Here is a 15,884-nt window from a genome sequence, read left to right as displayed (position 1 = left end):
AAGTAGAAGAATCCTACATGGAGGTCCCATCCTTCTTGAGTGGGTGGTAGGGTTGCCAGTGTTCCCCATGGCCACTGGCAGGGAATGGTGGTGGTGGGGGGTAACATTGCAGATCAAGGTTGGGAGCAGTGTTCCCTCTAAGCTGAGTTAGCGTGAGCTAGCTCATAGATGTCTAGCCTCCAGGTCACACATTTTTGTCTTAGCTCAGGAAAGATGACCCCAGAGCACACTGACTTATGCAGTAGCTCACAACCTTAATGCCAGTATCTCACAAAGTAGAATTTTTGCTCAGAAGACTCTGCCGCTTAGAGGGAACATTGGTTGGGAAATTCCTGGAGATTTGGGGATGGAGCCTGGGGAAGACGGGGACCTCAGTGGGGTACAGCGCCGAACAGCCCACCCTCCAAAGCAGTCTTTTTGTCCAGGAGAACTGATCTCTGTAGTCTGAAGATGAGCTGTAATTCCAGGGGATCCCCAGGTCCCATCTGGAGGCTGGCATCCCTAGCTTCTGTGGGCACCTTTGGCATTCTGACGCAGGGCAGTGGGTGCAACCATAAAATGGCTACCACAAGAAAAGGAGCCACACACAGGAAGCCCAAGTGCAGGGGACAAGAAGAGTAACTTTTACTTCTTCTTCTTCTCATAATTTTTTTTAAAAATATATGCTGGTTGAAAGGAGTATGAGAGAGAATAAGCCAACACTGCAGTGCCAGCTGCCTCCCCAACGCAATGTTGTTTTAATCTGCCCAGCCCATCAGATCTCCAATGGCCAATCAGAAGCCTTGCTGGGTAGGATCCCCACCCACGTTCTAAAAACACTTGGTGGGCACCAGGAAAGGTGTTGAGAGGCATGGTGCCCACACGCACCACGTTGGAGACACCCAGGGTTTTTTTTTGTAGCAGGAAGGAACTCCTTTGCATATTAGGCCATGCACCCTTGATGACGTAGCCAATCCTCCAGGAGCTTACAGGGCTCTTAGTACAGGGCCTACTTTAAGCTCCAGGAGGACTGGCTACATCAGGGGTGTGTGGCCTAATATGCAAAGGAGTTCCTGCTGCAAAAAAAAGCCCTGAAGACACCTGTCCTAGATGGCAAAGTCAATAACTTTTTTAAAATGGAAGCCTTTGCCTACATTCCCAGAGATATCCACACAGGTGATTTCTTTGCAGTAAGCCAAGACGTATGCAAAATAGCCTTTAATGTTCTTCTCTCTAACATGATGGAGGACCCAACATTATTTCTCATCATTTGGATGCCTGAGGAGGCCCTCTCTCAAACCTAGTCCTCAGAGCTGCAGCAAATTAAATTGCTTGTGGGCTACATTATTTGCAGCCAACTGCAGTTGATAGCCAAAGTTCTCCTTGTTCAAACAGACCACTCCTCTTATGCTCCTGTCATCCTCCCTCACGGCTCCCTCCCTGGCTTATTCCATCTCATTTCAAGTGCTTTGCCAGTAAAGGCAGGGGAAACAGGGCACTCACAGAGAAGGTGGGATGCTTTGGGAACTCTCCAAGTCTGCAGAAGAACATATGCAATATTAAAAAGATGAAGAAAACACCAAAGTGTTTTCGCAAAGTGCGCGCGTGAAAGTCCCCCGTCGGAGAGCAGAGGGGACTTGGCAACCCTAATTTAAGCCCATAAGAGCTACTACCAATGTTCCCTCTAAACTGAGTTAGCGTGAGTTAGCTCACAGTTTTTTAACTCCAGCCAGGGCTGGCTGACCCACTAGGCAAACTAGGCATTTGCCTCGGGCGCCGGCAGGGCAGGGGCACCAAAATTGGTCCCGCCCCGCCCCCTAGGCAAATCTCTAGTAGCCTGCCTGCTTCCCCCTCCCTCCTGATCGTGTGGGAGGGAAGTGGGGAGGAAGCAGTGGTGGCCGCCGTTTTCCAGCGGCTTACTGGTCCTTCCCCCACAACAGACACCCTGTGAGGTAGATGAAGATACTGGATTTATATCCCGCCGTCCACTCCGAAGAGTCTCAGAGTGGCTCACAATCTCCTTTACCTTCCTCCCCCACAACAGCCACCCTGTGAGGTAGATGAAGATATTGGATTTATATCCCGCCCTCCACTCCGAAGAGTCTCAGAGCGGCTCACAATCTCCTTTACCTTCCTCCCCCACAACAGACACCCTGTGAGGTAGATGAAGATACTGGATTTATATCCCGCCCTCCACTCCGAAGAGTCTCAGAGCGGCTCACAATCTCCTTTACCTTCCTCCCCCACAACAGACACCCTGTGAGGTGGGTGGGGCTGAGAGGACTCTCACAGCAGCTGCCCTTTCAAGGACAACCTCTGCCAGGGCTATGGCTGCCCCAAGGCCATGCTAGCAGGTGCAAGGGGAGGAGTGGGGAATCAAACCCGGTTCTCCCAGATAAGAGTCCGCACACTTAACCACTACACCAAACTGGCCTCACCACAGCTTTTCCTGCCAATCAGCTGATCGCAAGGGGGCGCACCTTGAAAGAACCCTGGGAGCCAGCGCTTCACTGCCAGTACCATGGGCATTAAAATTGGGAGGGAGAGAGGGAGGAGGAGGCGCCATGGAAGGGGGGTGGCAGGGCGCTGCATGGGGGGCGGCATGGGGGGCGGCATGGAGGGCGGAGGGCATCAAGGTTGCCTGGGGCGCCATACGCCATCAGACCAGGCTTGCCTCCAACTCACACATTTTTGTCTTAACACAGAAAGGATGGCCCCAGAGCAATCTAATCTATGCAGTAACTCGTAACTTTAATGCCCAGAAGCTCACAAAGTAGAATTGTTGCTCACAAGACTCCACAGCTTAGAGGAGTATTGGCTACTACTCTCATGGAAGGTGATAGCTCTTAACCACTGCACTACCAAGAGCGGGAAGCAAAGGCAGGCTGCATCAAGTCACTTCTTTGAGTGTCCTCCATGCCCCGGGAGGGGTTGCCAGAAGTCGCCAGGACTTCCAGGCACGCACACACATAGATAGGGTTGCTAAGTTCAATTCAAGAAATATCTGGGGACTTTGGGGGTGGAGCCAGGAGACATTGAGAGGGTGGAGCCAGGCGCAAGGTTGGGACAAGTGTAATTGAACTCAGAAGGGAGTTCTGTCCATCATATTTAAATGCACACCTTTTAAATACCTTCCCTCCATTGGAAATAATGAAGGATAGGGGCACCTTCTTTGGGGGCCCATAGAATTGGACCCCCTGGTCCAATCCTTTTGAAACTTGGAGGGTATTTTGAGGAGAGGCACTGGATGCTATACGAAAAATTTGGTGCCTCTATCTCAAAAAACAGCCCTCTCCAGAGCCCCAGATACCTGCAGATCAATTAGCCATTATTTGGAAATCGGTCTCCATAGAGAATAATGGAACGCCCTGCAGACATTTCCCTCCCCCCCCCCCCTGGCCCTGAAGCGAGGGGAGAGCCTCTAAACAGGGGGATTCCCTGCTCCCACCTGAGGATTGGCAACCCTACACACAGACGCAAAATAAAAAAGATACAAATAAATAAATAAATAAATGAGAAGGCTTTTCTGCATGGGTAATAGAGCCGCACTGTACAAAATGGTTCACAAACTCACTTGGATTCGGGCCTATTCTGCTGTGTGTAAGCAGGATCCTATCACGTCATTTGCTTAAGGCGTCATGTGAAAACATATGCTTTGCTTCAGGTCTTTCCGGTGATTCCCGACGTCTGTACTACAAATATACTAAAGACAAGAATATTCAAGACTATCAATAATGTGAATGAATAGCTCTTGCGGAGTTATCTTGGCCCAATGAGATAGATCCCTGCTGCAAGGCGCTTACCGTTTAAAGCAAAGAAGGCAAGAGGGAGAGGAAGTGGAAACAAGGGAAAGGATGAAGAGGGGCAGATGCCGTTGCAGGAGTACCAGCGTGGTTTCACTTGGGAAGGTGGATTAAGGAGATAAGGCAAAGTTCATGGGAAGAAAGGCAGGCTTTGAGAAGGGATTTGATGGGAGAGAAAGAGCATCGCACAGGTGCTCGGGGAGGGAGTCGTGGGTGTGGGGAGAAGCAAGGGAAAAGGGGAAGAGTCGTTTATGGGAGCCAAAAAAAAAGAAACCTAAACCACAGTTGCCAGCTCTGGATTGGAAATTTTGAGGGATATTTTGGTGGGCAGAGCCTGGGGAGGATAGGGATCTTTCAGTGTACAAATGCCACCGTGTACAATGCCTAACCCTCCAAAGCAGCCATTTTTGAAAAAAGGAATTGAGCTCTATTGCCTAGAGATCAAATAGTGGGAGGTCCCCAGACCGCACACGGAGGTTGGCAACTCTAGTTTTAATCAACTCTTTCCTCCCCCCCCCCCCCCCCGCTCCCCAACAATCAAAGTTTAGACAAGGTTTCCAGGTGTTAGTCTTGGGGAGGGGGGGACAAAGCAAGAGTCAAGTAGCACCTTTAAGACCAACAAACTTTTATTCAGAATGTAAGCTTTAAAGCTTACATTCTGAATAAAAGTTTGTTGGTCTTAAAGGTGCTACTTGACTCCTGCTTTGTTCTACTGCTTCAGACCAATACGGCTGCCCACCTGGATCTATCTTTGGGGGGGGGGGGTGACAGATTGAAATGCCCACACATTTCATGGCCTCTCCTTCTTCCAGATTCTTTGGCCTGAAGGGCTTCTGGCCTGTTCCTCTGCCTCCAGTTCAAGTTCTGGCAGACTGAGCATCATGCAAAGGTAGGGTTGCCAAGTCCAATCTAAGAAATATCTGGGGACTTTGGGGGTGGAGCCAGGAGACTTTGGGGTGGAGCCAAGATCAAGGCTGTGACAAGCATAATTGAACTCCAAAGGGAGTTCTGGCCATCACATTTAAAGGGCCATCACCTTTTCAATTCCTTCCTTCCATAGGAAATAATGAAGGATAGGGGCACCTTCTTTTGGGGTTCATAGAATTAGACCCCCTGGTCCAATCGTTTTGAAACTTGGGGGATATTTTGTGGAGAGGCACTAGATGCTGTACTAAAAATTTGGTGCCTCTACCTCAAACAACAGCCCCCCCCCCAGAACCCCAGATACCCGCAGATCAATTCTCTATTATTTTCTATAAATCTCCATAGGGAATAATCTCCATAGGGAATAATAAGAGTTCCCAGCAGACATTTCCTTCCCCTCCCCCCGCTGATGACCCTGAAGCGGGGGGAGGGCCTCCAAACCGGGGGATCCCCTGCCCCCACCTGGGGATTGGCAACCCTATGTAAAGGTCCAATTTCACAGTCTCCAATTCCCCAGCCAAAAAAGCAGCCTGCCCCCAGTTGGACTGACCATTGTGTCTACCTTCCCCCCCAAGACTAACACCTGGAAACCTTGTCTAAACTGTGCTTGTTGGAGGGAAAGGGGTTGATTAAAACAACCCAGCAAGGGGCTAGCCCTTCGCCTCCCTCCCTCCCTCCCTTCTTTTTCTTTGAGTCACTATCTCTTGAACAGATGCAGTTAAGGAGCAAGTCTGTCAAAAGAGAGACCGGAGACTCAAGCAGGCCGGCCTGGCGGGGACAGGGTAAGGGCATGGAGCCCCGGGTCCTCTCTCCCATGAGAGAGGGCAACGCAGGGTCTCTGCGGCAGGATCAGAGAAAGCAGCCTGGAAGAACTTCTGGAGGAACAAAGACATCAAAGGCCAGACCAATGTGGCTAATTGAAGCACTTTTAATGTTAAATAATGAGGGGTGGGGGGGGGAAAGGGAGACCGTCTTTCATGAGAAGCCAAGTTTCTTCCCTTTAGTGTCTGGAGAAAGTGGCTTCCAAGAAAACCCAAAGGAGAAAGGGGGGAGGGAAGGGTTGGTTTGAAGAGAAACAGGACAACAGCATTACTGATTGTGGTTCCTAAAAGGTCTCCTTTTGGTCTTTGCCTAGAGCTAGCTAAAACAGTGGTCATTAGAAGCACTGGAAACAGAGGGAGGTCATGAGTGCATGATGAATCCTCTCATATTGCCAAAAAGACCTGGAAATGGTACAGAAGGGATGTTTGCCATACAGAGGGCTAGAGGCCTGTTGTGTGTATCTTAAAATAGATTTTAAAAGCACCAGTCGTTTCTGACTCTGGGGCGACGTCACATCACGACATTTTCACGGCAGACTTTCTACGGGGCGGTTTGCCATTGCCTTCCCCAATCTTCTACACATTCCCCCCAGCAAGCTGGGTACTCATTTTATCGACCTCGAAAGGATGGAAGGCTGAGTCAACCTTGCAGTACTGCAGCTTTACCACCCCACCCTTAAAACAGATACCTGAGCCCGTTAGGGAAGGGCGGGATATAAATGCAATAAAATAAATAAATAAATAAATATGGGATTATTTTATTTTAGATAAGTTTACAGCTGACCAGCAAAATCTAGACCATCAAACACAACGCTCAAGTGTATTGGAGCAATGCTTTCCATTTCTAGAAAGAACAATTTTTACACAAGGCCCATTTGATAACTGCAATTGTTTGTCCCTTATTCCTGAAATGTAATAACACTTGTCCCATGTTTGAGTTTCATTCCTGGAATTGTAGACAAATAATAACTTTAGTTTATCTTGCTGTAGTTAACGACTGTTCTGCTGCAAAATTCCACATCGCTTATAATATGGTTTGTACATGTTAAGTTTTATCTACTAATATGTCATATAATGTATTTTGTTGCATACTACAATACAAATATTTAAATATCAAAGAGATGAAAAAGAGAGAGTACTGGCTGTGACCTCCTCCCACCCTCACCCCCATCTAACCAAGTGGCTCATATTAGAAGGCATTTGATCTTGTCAGTCCTTAAGAACATAAACATAAGAGACACCATGTTGGATCAGGCCAATGGCCCATCCAGTCCAATACTCTGTATCACACAGTGGCCAAAAAAACCCCAAATGCCATCAGGAGGTTCACAAGTGGGGCTAGAAGTCCTTCCACTTTGCCCCCCACCCAAGCACCAAGAATACAGAGCATCACTGCCCCAGACAGTTCCAATAAAATGCTGTGGCTAATAGCCGCTGATGGACCTCTGCTCCGTATTTTTATCCAATCTCTCTTGAAACTGGCTATGCTTGTAGCCACCACCACCTCCTGCGGCAGTGAATTCCACATGTTAATCACCCTCTCTCAGCCCTTGTCCCCTCAAGTATCTTCCTCACCTATCAGACCCTTTCCCTCAGGTTGCTGTTTTGATCTTGGCCACTTCCTCATCCACATCTTCCTTAAGACTCCAGGAGGGCCAGAGCTTCCCTGTCTAAAAATTTGCTCTAACTTTATGGGAAAATTTTCTCCTTTTTTTTTTAAATTATGCGTTGGAATCTGATATACCTGAACTGGATACTCCTAAGCAATGCAAATGTATATAGCTTTATTTTAAATGGAAATGGTAATTCTGTTTTATTAATATTGTGCCATCTATAACTTACAGCTAAGTTTTGTCTTCCTTCTTCTTATTTGTTGTTGTTTGATGTTATTTGCACAAAATCTAAAAATGAAGTGTTTTTTAAAAAGAATTTGCTTCAGCCAAATGAATTTCTCACTCTGTAACATTTTGACCCATCCTTATTCAGAATGTTCTTCATGTAGCAGAAACTTAGCTGAAGGCTTTGGAAGGGGCTAGAGCAGTGTTTCCCAACGTGGGTGATATTGCCCCCTGGGGGGCGCTGGAATGATCCAGGGGGACAGTAGTAGCCTTGGGTGCAATTGGGGGTGGTGAATAAAAATAAGGGGGCGGTGGAAGCATAAAGAGAAAAGAGAAGAGAAGAGAAGAGAAGAGAAGAGAAGAGAAGAGAAGAGAAGAGAAGAGAAGAGAAGAGTGTGGTAGGTGTCAAAACATCGCATTTCTGGGAGGTATCCAGAATTTCTAATTTAGAGAAAAATTCCCATTAACAAAAATAGAGTGTTCTCTTTTGTCTGCTACTTAGTGCAAATTTACCCAATTAGACTAGTAATGAGAACCAGAATTCCTTCCACTTAAAATATAAGAAGGATGCAGTTTATTTACAAGACAGAATAAAAAATAGAGGTGTATAGACAAACAAGAAACACAGAAACAAAAAACCTTACTAGCTATCCTAGCCAATACCTGCTACAGCTAGCAGCTTCTCGAGGTTGCTTGCAGTTTCTCTCTCAGCAATACAGTTCAAGTTAGGACAGTGCAAGCACTGAGGCAATTGCACAGATTTCTCTGAAGAGTTCCAACTTGCAGCTTTCTCCTCACAAGGTTTTCTGCAGAGCATCAAGCTTCTTACAGTTCTCTGGTTACCAGGTGGTTGCTTCTGTTGATTTTAGCCAACTGCAATGCCCCAGACACAAGAGTGTCTTCTGCAGGGGCAGCACATGGGAGTAGGCAGGGTAGGTGACCGCCTGGGGCCCACCCTGCCAGGGTCACTGCTGGGCACCCCCTTACTCCCTCTTCCCATGCGGCATGATCTCACCAGCAGGCAAGCTGAGAGCCCCGAATGGTGCTGGTGCGCCACCACTTTTCTTCGCAGGACAAACTAGTCAGAGCTGATGAGTGCAATGGGAAGGTGCCGCTCGCCCAGCCGCTTTCAACCCAAAAGCAGCAGTCAGCAGTAAAATGGGGCACTCTTCGGAGGCTTCCTTTGAAGCCTCTGACAAGCACAGACAACATTTGCCCTGTGAAGAAAAGTGGCGGTGCAGCAGCACTTGTGTGTGCCACCAGGGCTCTCGGCTTGTCTGCTGGCTGGCATAATGATGTCATCGCCGGTGTGCAAAGAATATCCCCCCCCTTAGGAGTGCACATGGAGGGGCATGCCTAGGGTGGCAGAACACAGGTGTTTACTATTTTACAAGTGTTTACCATTAAGAACATGGTCTCTAGGCTTACTTAAGCTGATAGCAACCTAGAACTTGGTATTGTCATTTTCTTGGTAATGATGCAGACAAACACTTGCACACATGGTTGATGAAACGCTCAATTTCTTGACAGGAGGCTTCTGCGACTTGTGGATGGGGCACCATGGCAGTCTAGTCTGCCCTCCCAACCCAATCCTGTAGCTATGACACAGTCATTAAAAAACTAAGCAATGCTCAACTGGTATTACATCAAAGAAGCCATAATATCTCCATAATAGTAAAGCCTCTTCAAAGAAACTTCCTTATTCTTTCATGTCATTCCAGAAGCAGTTAAGGGTTTCCTGAATTGCCTGAAACTAAGAGCCTACTGCTGGCTACCTGCTTCATTCATTACTTCATGTTTCCCATGCTCTGACCTTACTTCCCATGGAGCTGACTGAGATAAACAGAGATAAACAACTGCTGCTTCAGATACTACTCTAATCTCTGCACTGCTGATGGTAAGTAATGATTTCAAAATTAAAGAAATTGCAAAGGTGTCCTTTTTCCAACTATTCATGTGGGGGTAGGGTTCCCAAGTCTGACTCAAGAAATATCTGGAGATTTTGGGGGTAGAGCCAGGAGACCTTGGGGTGGAACCAGGAGCAAGGTTGTGACAAGCACAATTGAACTCTGAAGGGCGTTCAGACAATCACATTTAAAGTGACTGCACATTGTTTAAATGCCTTCCTTCCATTTGAAACAATGGATAGGGGCTCCTTCTTTGAGGCCTCATAGAAATGGACCCCCTGGTCTGACTGTTTTGAAACTTGGTGTTTTGAGTAATGGCACTGGATGCTATGCTGAACATTTGGTGCATCTACCTCAAAAAACAGCCCTCTCAGAGTCCCAGATACCCATGGATCAATTCTCCATTATACCCTATTTTTCTTTTAATATTATCCTTTGTTATCTTAATTTTCTGTGTGTATATCTTTTCAAGTTGGAGACTGCAGGGCTGCCAGTTTGTTGGAACTGAATTTATTTGAAAGAGAAATGGATGAGCAAGACTGAGAAGTAGGACTTAACTGACCACAATGTTTTGCAAGCCAGAACTAATTGGTGAATTGAACTCAGACTGCCTGTTGCTTTTCCTGTTTACTGCTGCATGCATATTTTATCTTCATTGGTTTTGTTGCATTGTTCTGTATGATGGAAGTGATGCATTGTATACTATATTTCAACTGCTGTTACCTGCCCTGAGCCCATTTGCAGGGAGGGTGGGATAATAATTATAAAAAAAAAATTCAAAAATTCTCTGTGTATGCAAATGTTACTCTGGTTGATTTTATAAAATAATTTTAGGATTTAAAGCTTCAAAGTGTCTTCTTTACAACATCTTTGTTTATCCTGTGTGCAAATAGGTCACTCACTACATCTTTTAGCCCACTTCTTGAAGGTAGATTTCCAGGGGGGCGCTGAGTAATTTTTTTCCTGAAAAGGGGGCGTTAGGCCAAATAAGTTTGGGAACCTCTGGGCTTGAGGGTAGTTTTAGGATAACCATGGCATTTTAATGCCAACCTTCCTCACAAGCTGAACATGGCTACTGTCGGATTCTCTGGTTTCAGTACAGCCAGGAATCATTGAAGCAGAGTGCACTAGGCATTTCCACGCAGCAAAGCCTTGGTCCTGAACATGCTAGCAGACTTACAAAGTTACACAGAGCCAGTAGTCAGATCCAAAACTAATAAGAGTCCTTTATTATATGGAACTCCATTCTAGACAGCGTAGATGAGAGATCGAGACAGAATATAAGCTATCTAACTACGATGGGTGGGGATACAGGGAAAACGTGCCCTGCACCAATACTTCCCCTAAGCTGTGGAATCTCATGATCAAAAATTCTACTTCGTGAGCTACTGGCATTAAAGTTTAAGATATTGGATTTATATCCCGCCCTCCACTCCAAAGACTCTCAGAGCGGCTCACAATCTCCTTTATCTTCCTCCCCCACAACAGACACCCTGTGAGGTGGGTGGGGCTGGAGAGGGCTCTCACAGCAGCTGCCCTTTCAAGGACAACCTCTGCTAGAGCTATGGCTGACCCAAGGCCATGCTAGCAGGTGCAAGTGGAGGAGTGGGGAATCAAACCCGGTTCTCCCAGATAAGAGTCTGCACACTTAACCACTACACCAAACTGGCTCTCCAAAGTTTAGAGCTACTGCATAAATTAGTTTGCTCTGGGGCCATTTTTCCTGAGCTAAGGCTAAAAGACTATGAGCTAGCTCACACGAATTTAGAGGGAACACTGCCCTGCACCCATTGTTCCAAAGATGGGAGGCAATGATCCTTCTTTTTGGGAATGAAAGCGTGTGTGCCAGAATGAGTTGTCAAGCCGGAAGGAAGGAAACTGGTCCCTAAGAATAACATTCTATTTCAAGGGGATAGGATCAGATATCAGGAAGGAAAGGATGCTGTGTGTGTCCTGGCCTGTCTATCTGATTAAATCTATGGTGACCTTCTGAAGACTAAAGCAGGGGACAGCACACCGTCCACTTTTCCAACTACAACAACTACAAACAAGTTAAGGGCCTGAAAGAAACTGGCGCTTGGCTATAGCCTCATTTCCAGGCATAAACCCATCCTAGAGCCTATGTGATGTAGTGATTAGGAATGTCAGACAAGTATCTGGGAGACCCCAGTTCGAATCCCTACTTGTGCCATGAACTTGCTAGGTAACCCTGGGCCTCTCACGAACTCTCCACCTAGCCTACCTTGCAGGGTTGTTTGAGGAGAAAATGGAAAAGAGGAGAACGGGTTCCATTGAGGAGAAAGGCGGGGTATAAATGAATTCAATAAATAAAGTTTGGTGTAACTCTCATGATTGGACTATTTCATCTGCAAGCAACTTCCCTAAAACCCTTCTTTCACATTTATGTCACAGAGTAAATCACAAAAGCCAAAGGAGCGGGGGGGGGGGGGAGGGAATTAAAAGAAAAGGAGAAGAAGATATTGAAGATATTGGATTTATATCCCGCCCTATACTCTGAATTGCAGAGCAGTCACAATTTCCTTTACCTCCCCCCCATACACAACAGAGGTAGGTGTGGCTGAGAGAGCTCTTACAGCAGCTGCCCTTTCAAGGACAACTCTGCCAGAGCTATGGCTGACCCAAGGCCATTCCAGCGGCTGCAAGTGGAGGAGTGGGAAATCAAACCTGGTTCTCCCAGATAAGAGTCCATGCACTTAACCACTACACAAAACTGGGGTCCAACGTAATGATTTGCAAACTGGTGACCAGAAAAGCTCTGCAAAAGCTGTACAAAAAGGTAACATGTTTTTCTTTCCACCGCTCCTTGCCTTCATCTCAGACTTATTTGCATGTCCAGAAACCGATGGGCTAAGTTCAAATGCAGTTCTGGCTGGTACAAGGTTGCTAACTCTGGGTTGGAAAATACCTGGAGATTTGAGGGGGTGGAGCCTGGGGAGGAGGAGTTTGGGGAGGGGAGGGGCCTCAACAAGGTGTAATACCTGTTGGAGAAGGTGTCACTGAGGGCGTGGTGGGGAGGTAGTTGTGAATTTCCTGCACTGTGTTAGACTAGATGAACCTGGGGGTCCCTTCTAACTATGATCCTAATAGGACCAGTCAACAGCTATTATCCATGATTAAATGCAGGACATTTTTTGAGCAGGAATACATAAGAATGCAGTTCTGGCTGGTTTGGCATCAGGGGTGTGGCCTAATATGCAAGTGAGTTCCTGCTGGCTTTTTCTACAAAAAAAGTCCTGATTAAATGAAACCTCCATGTAAAGAGCCAGTGTACCACTGAAAACCAAACATCTGGGATAAACAACAGGGATACTTCCCCTGTTTTGCTTTTGTGGTAGGTTACTGTTGTGTCCATTTTAGACACTGGGGACCCCACAGGCTACCTGATGGGCTCACAGCAGACAACAGAATGTAAAGCAGACCTTCCAAATATACATCTAATGTTTTCTTTACCAAATCTAACCTTAACACCCGTGGGGAGGGGGGGGCGTGTGATAATAGGAAGGTTCATAACTTTTCAGAAATAGAGCTCATTCCAGATATAACCACATTCCAGATATAACTGCAAGCAAATGATTGGTTTGCAGGCTTCTATTGGGTAAAACATCTGAGGAACTTCTGAGGAAGTAAAGAAAGCTTTTGGTAAGTCTGAAAAAGATTGCCCTTATGTGATCCATTAAAAAAAAAAAGCAGGTTATAAGCCAGGCTGTGCTATGGGCATCTTCATTGGCCTTCATAATGGCCTCTGGGATAATATAGGTCTACACTGCAGGGTTGTCGTGAGGTTTATGGCAATTACGTAAATGAATTGCTGAAAGCATTGGATGAATCATCAGCACTATTTAATTTTGTGTGCTTCTCTGCTTCTCTTCTCACTGTTGCTGTTAAAGGCACCATGGCTATATATTTATTAACTAAACAAAAAAGTTTCGGCTACTTTTTTTTTCCAAAGAAGGAAATGCATGAGTTAATAATTAAAAAAAAAAAAAAAACAGGACTAGAGAATCGCTCCGCGCAGTTGCACCTAGACAGAAATTTCAAAGCAAATTCAGAGGGGTTTGTTCGGGATAAACACCCGATGTATTCCAAACACAGTTATCACTGTGAATGGAGAAGGAAGTGTGGGGCGGGGATGGGGGCAGGAAAAGGACAGATTCAAAAGAGAGAGAAAAACATTCAGCTCCTGCTACTGGTGTTGGCATATGCTGCCCGTTCTGTGAGATAAATGGATTCCTGTACATCTATTCCCCTTCCGCCTCCTTCATCTCTCTCTCTCCCCTTTCCTACATGAATCCCTCCCTTTCTCTTGGTGTTTCGCTCTCCCCCGCCCCGTCCCCACCATCCTAAGTTTTTAATTACATTCTTCTATTTCTACTCTCTAGATCTGTCATTCCCTGGCAGGCCTGATGTAATTATGTTGTGGGAAGAATTGCCTGCTTTGCTGAGACTTCAGAGGTTTATAAGGCCCTCTCTGGTTAGGGTTTCTGGGTGTTTTTTTTTTCTTTCCCACCCTCTCTGCCAGGTATGCGCTCAGATGACAGATGGTCAAGGGGCTGTTGATTCCCCCTAATGAGTCTGCTCCTTAGCGGGTAACAAAAGGAGATGTCTCCTAAGAAAAACAGAAGAAGGTTCTTAATTAACTCACACTCTCCCGCTCTCTGACTGCACATCAGCCGACAGGCGGGTGGGCTTTCGTGGGGCAGGCAGCAGACAGACCTCATATGGGGCAGTTTATCTCTCCCCCCCCCCTTTACTGGGTTAATCATCCTCTTTCAGCCTAACCTAAGTCACAAGGTGGCTGGAAGAATAAAACAGAGGAAGGAAGAATTGCCAAGCCAAGCTTCTTACACAGATGGACAGTCGGACAGATCTCACGCTTCAGAAGGGAATTGCTGTTGCTACCTTAAGCAAAACAACAACAACATACATAAGAACATAAGAGAAGCCATGTTGGATCAGGCCAATGGCCCATCCAGTCTAACACACTATGTCACACAGTGGCCAAAAAACCCCAAGTGCCATCAGGAGGTCCACCAGTGGGGCCAGGACACTAGAAGCCCTCCCACTGTGCTCCCCCAAGCACCAAGAATACAGAGCACCACTACCCCAGAGAGTTCCAAGGATAAGCTGTGGCTAACAGCCACTGATGGACCTCTGCTCCATATGTTTATCCAGTCCCCTCTTGAAGCTGTCTATGCTTGCAGCTGCCACCATTTCCTGTGGCAGTGAATTCCGTGTGTGACTCACCCTTTGGGTGAAGAAGGACTTCCTTTTATCAGTTCTAACCTGACTGCTCAGCAATTTCATTGAGTGTCCATGAAAATGCCACTTAACTTCAGTGCCCCTTAACTTCAAATCCTTTATAATCCTTGAAGGTCGACTCATAACCAACATTCCTTACTAGCTGTGGTCACCAGGGTTCTTTTTGAGCAGGAATGCACAAGAATGCAATTCTGGCTGGCTTGGAGTAAAGGGGTGTGGCCTTATATGCAAATGAGTTCCTGCTGGGCTTTCTTTACCCAAAAAGCCCTGGTAGTCACCATATTTCCAGGAAGGGTTTCAAAGAAATGAGTGGTGTGTTGGGAGGGGGCATATGAGTGCTTCCTCGCCACCCCTGGACATTTTTGAAACTATCTCACAACAGCCATGCTTCATATAGCAGAGAGCTGGAGGGCAGGCAAAATAACTCCAGGAGTTAGGATCGCTTCATCACCCTGGAAATACTCCAACCTGCAGTCCTGGTGGTTCCCCACAGGGGGCAGTAGCAAACAGACAACAGAGGTAACCCCAGAAACACCTGACGAATGGACAAACTGCATCAATTTTTAATATTTATCATTTCTGTCACTGTTCTATGGTTTTAGTGTATTATTTTATATTTGTGAGTTCCTTTGAGCAAATCTCTGGAGAAGCAGTAGACAAAATGCCCTAAAGAAGTAACAAATGACATAAGTAATTATTTTTTCAGGGTAGATTCAGGTGGGTGGCACACAAAAGCTTATGCCCAGAATTAAACTTTGTTGGTCTTAAAGGTACCATTGGGCTCAAACTTCCTCCAGGGTGTCAAGAGTCACTCCATCTTGTTCCTCTTGCATTATGTATCCAGCTATACAATACTGTGCTTGTGCTAGCTATGCTGCTTTGATGTAGTTGCTGCTTGTTGCTTATCTGAAGGGAGGATGGTATGTCTGGGAGCTGGCTAGTCGCGATGTAACCAAGGCCGGGAACAGGCGGAAATGTGACCCAAGAACTGATAACGATTCCTGTGGTAATGAGAGCTTAGTAGAAACCCAGCGCAAAAGCCCCCCTTTAGCTTGGCGCGCTTTGGCTTGAATTATAACAGTCAGGGCAAAGGTTTATAAGTGGGAGAACTGGTGGGCTTGCCAGTTCTGACAACGCATGCCTATGCCCATGAAGCTGAAATAAAGATCTTGAACTCTACTTGTCTTTTCCTTGGCTCTGGGTCTGACACAGGGGTTATTGGGGAAGTTCTGCCTTACTTTTGTACTATCCACCATATGTTCAGAGGGCTGATCAATGCAGTATATCCAGGACTGGTGCCAGTCTTTTTGGCGCCAGGTGGGGACCCCCACC

The 15,884-nt window shown here is 46.5% G+C and overlaps 1 long non-coding RNA gene across 1 annotated transcript in view; it reads right to left on the bottom strand.

Annotated features, from left to right (window-relative positions):
* Window positions 1-11,998, bottom strand: part of LOC132587191 (uncharacterized) — a 138,742-nt gene extending 126,744 nt beyond the window's left edge. Inside the window, exon 1 of the long non-coding RNA XR_009556408.1 lies at window positions 11,958-11,998. This is a non-coding gene — a long non-coding RNA (uncharacterized LOC132587191). The remainder of the gene's footprint in view (window positions 1-11,957) is intronic.
* Between the last annotated feature and the right edge of the window lie 3,886 nt (window positions 11,999-15,884).

This window comes from Heteronotia binoei, chromosome 18 (assembly GCF_032191835.1).
Source record: "Heteronotia binoei isolate CCM8104 ecotype False Entrance Well chromosome 18, APGP_CSIRO_Hbin_v1, whole genome shotgun sequence".
In the NCBI taxonomy this organism is placed as follows: Eukaryota; Metazoa; Chordata; class Lepidosauria; order Squamata; family Gekkonidae; genus Heteronotia; species Heteronotia binoei.
Note: the sequence above shows the minus strand (reverse complement) of the source record. Positions and strands in the feature narration are given on the sequence as shown.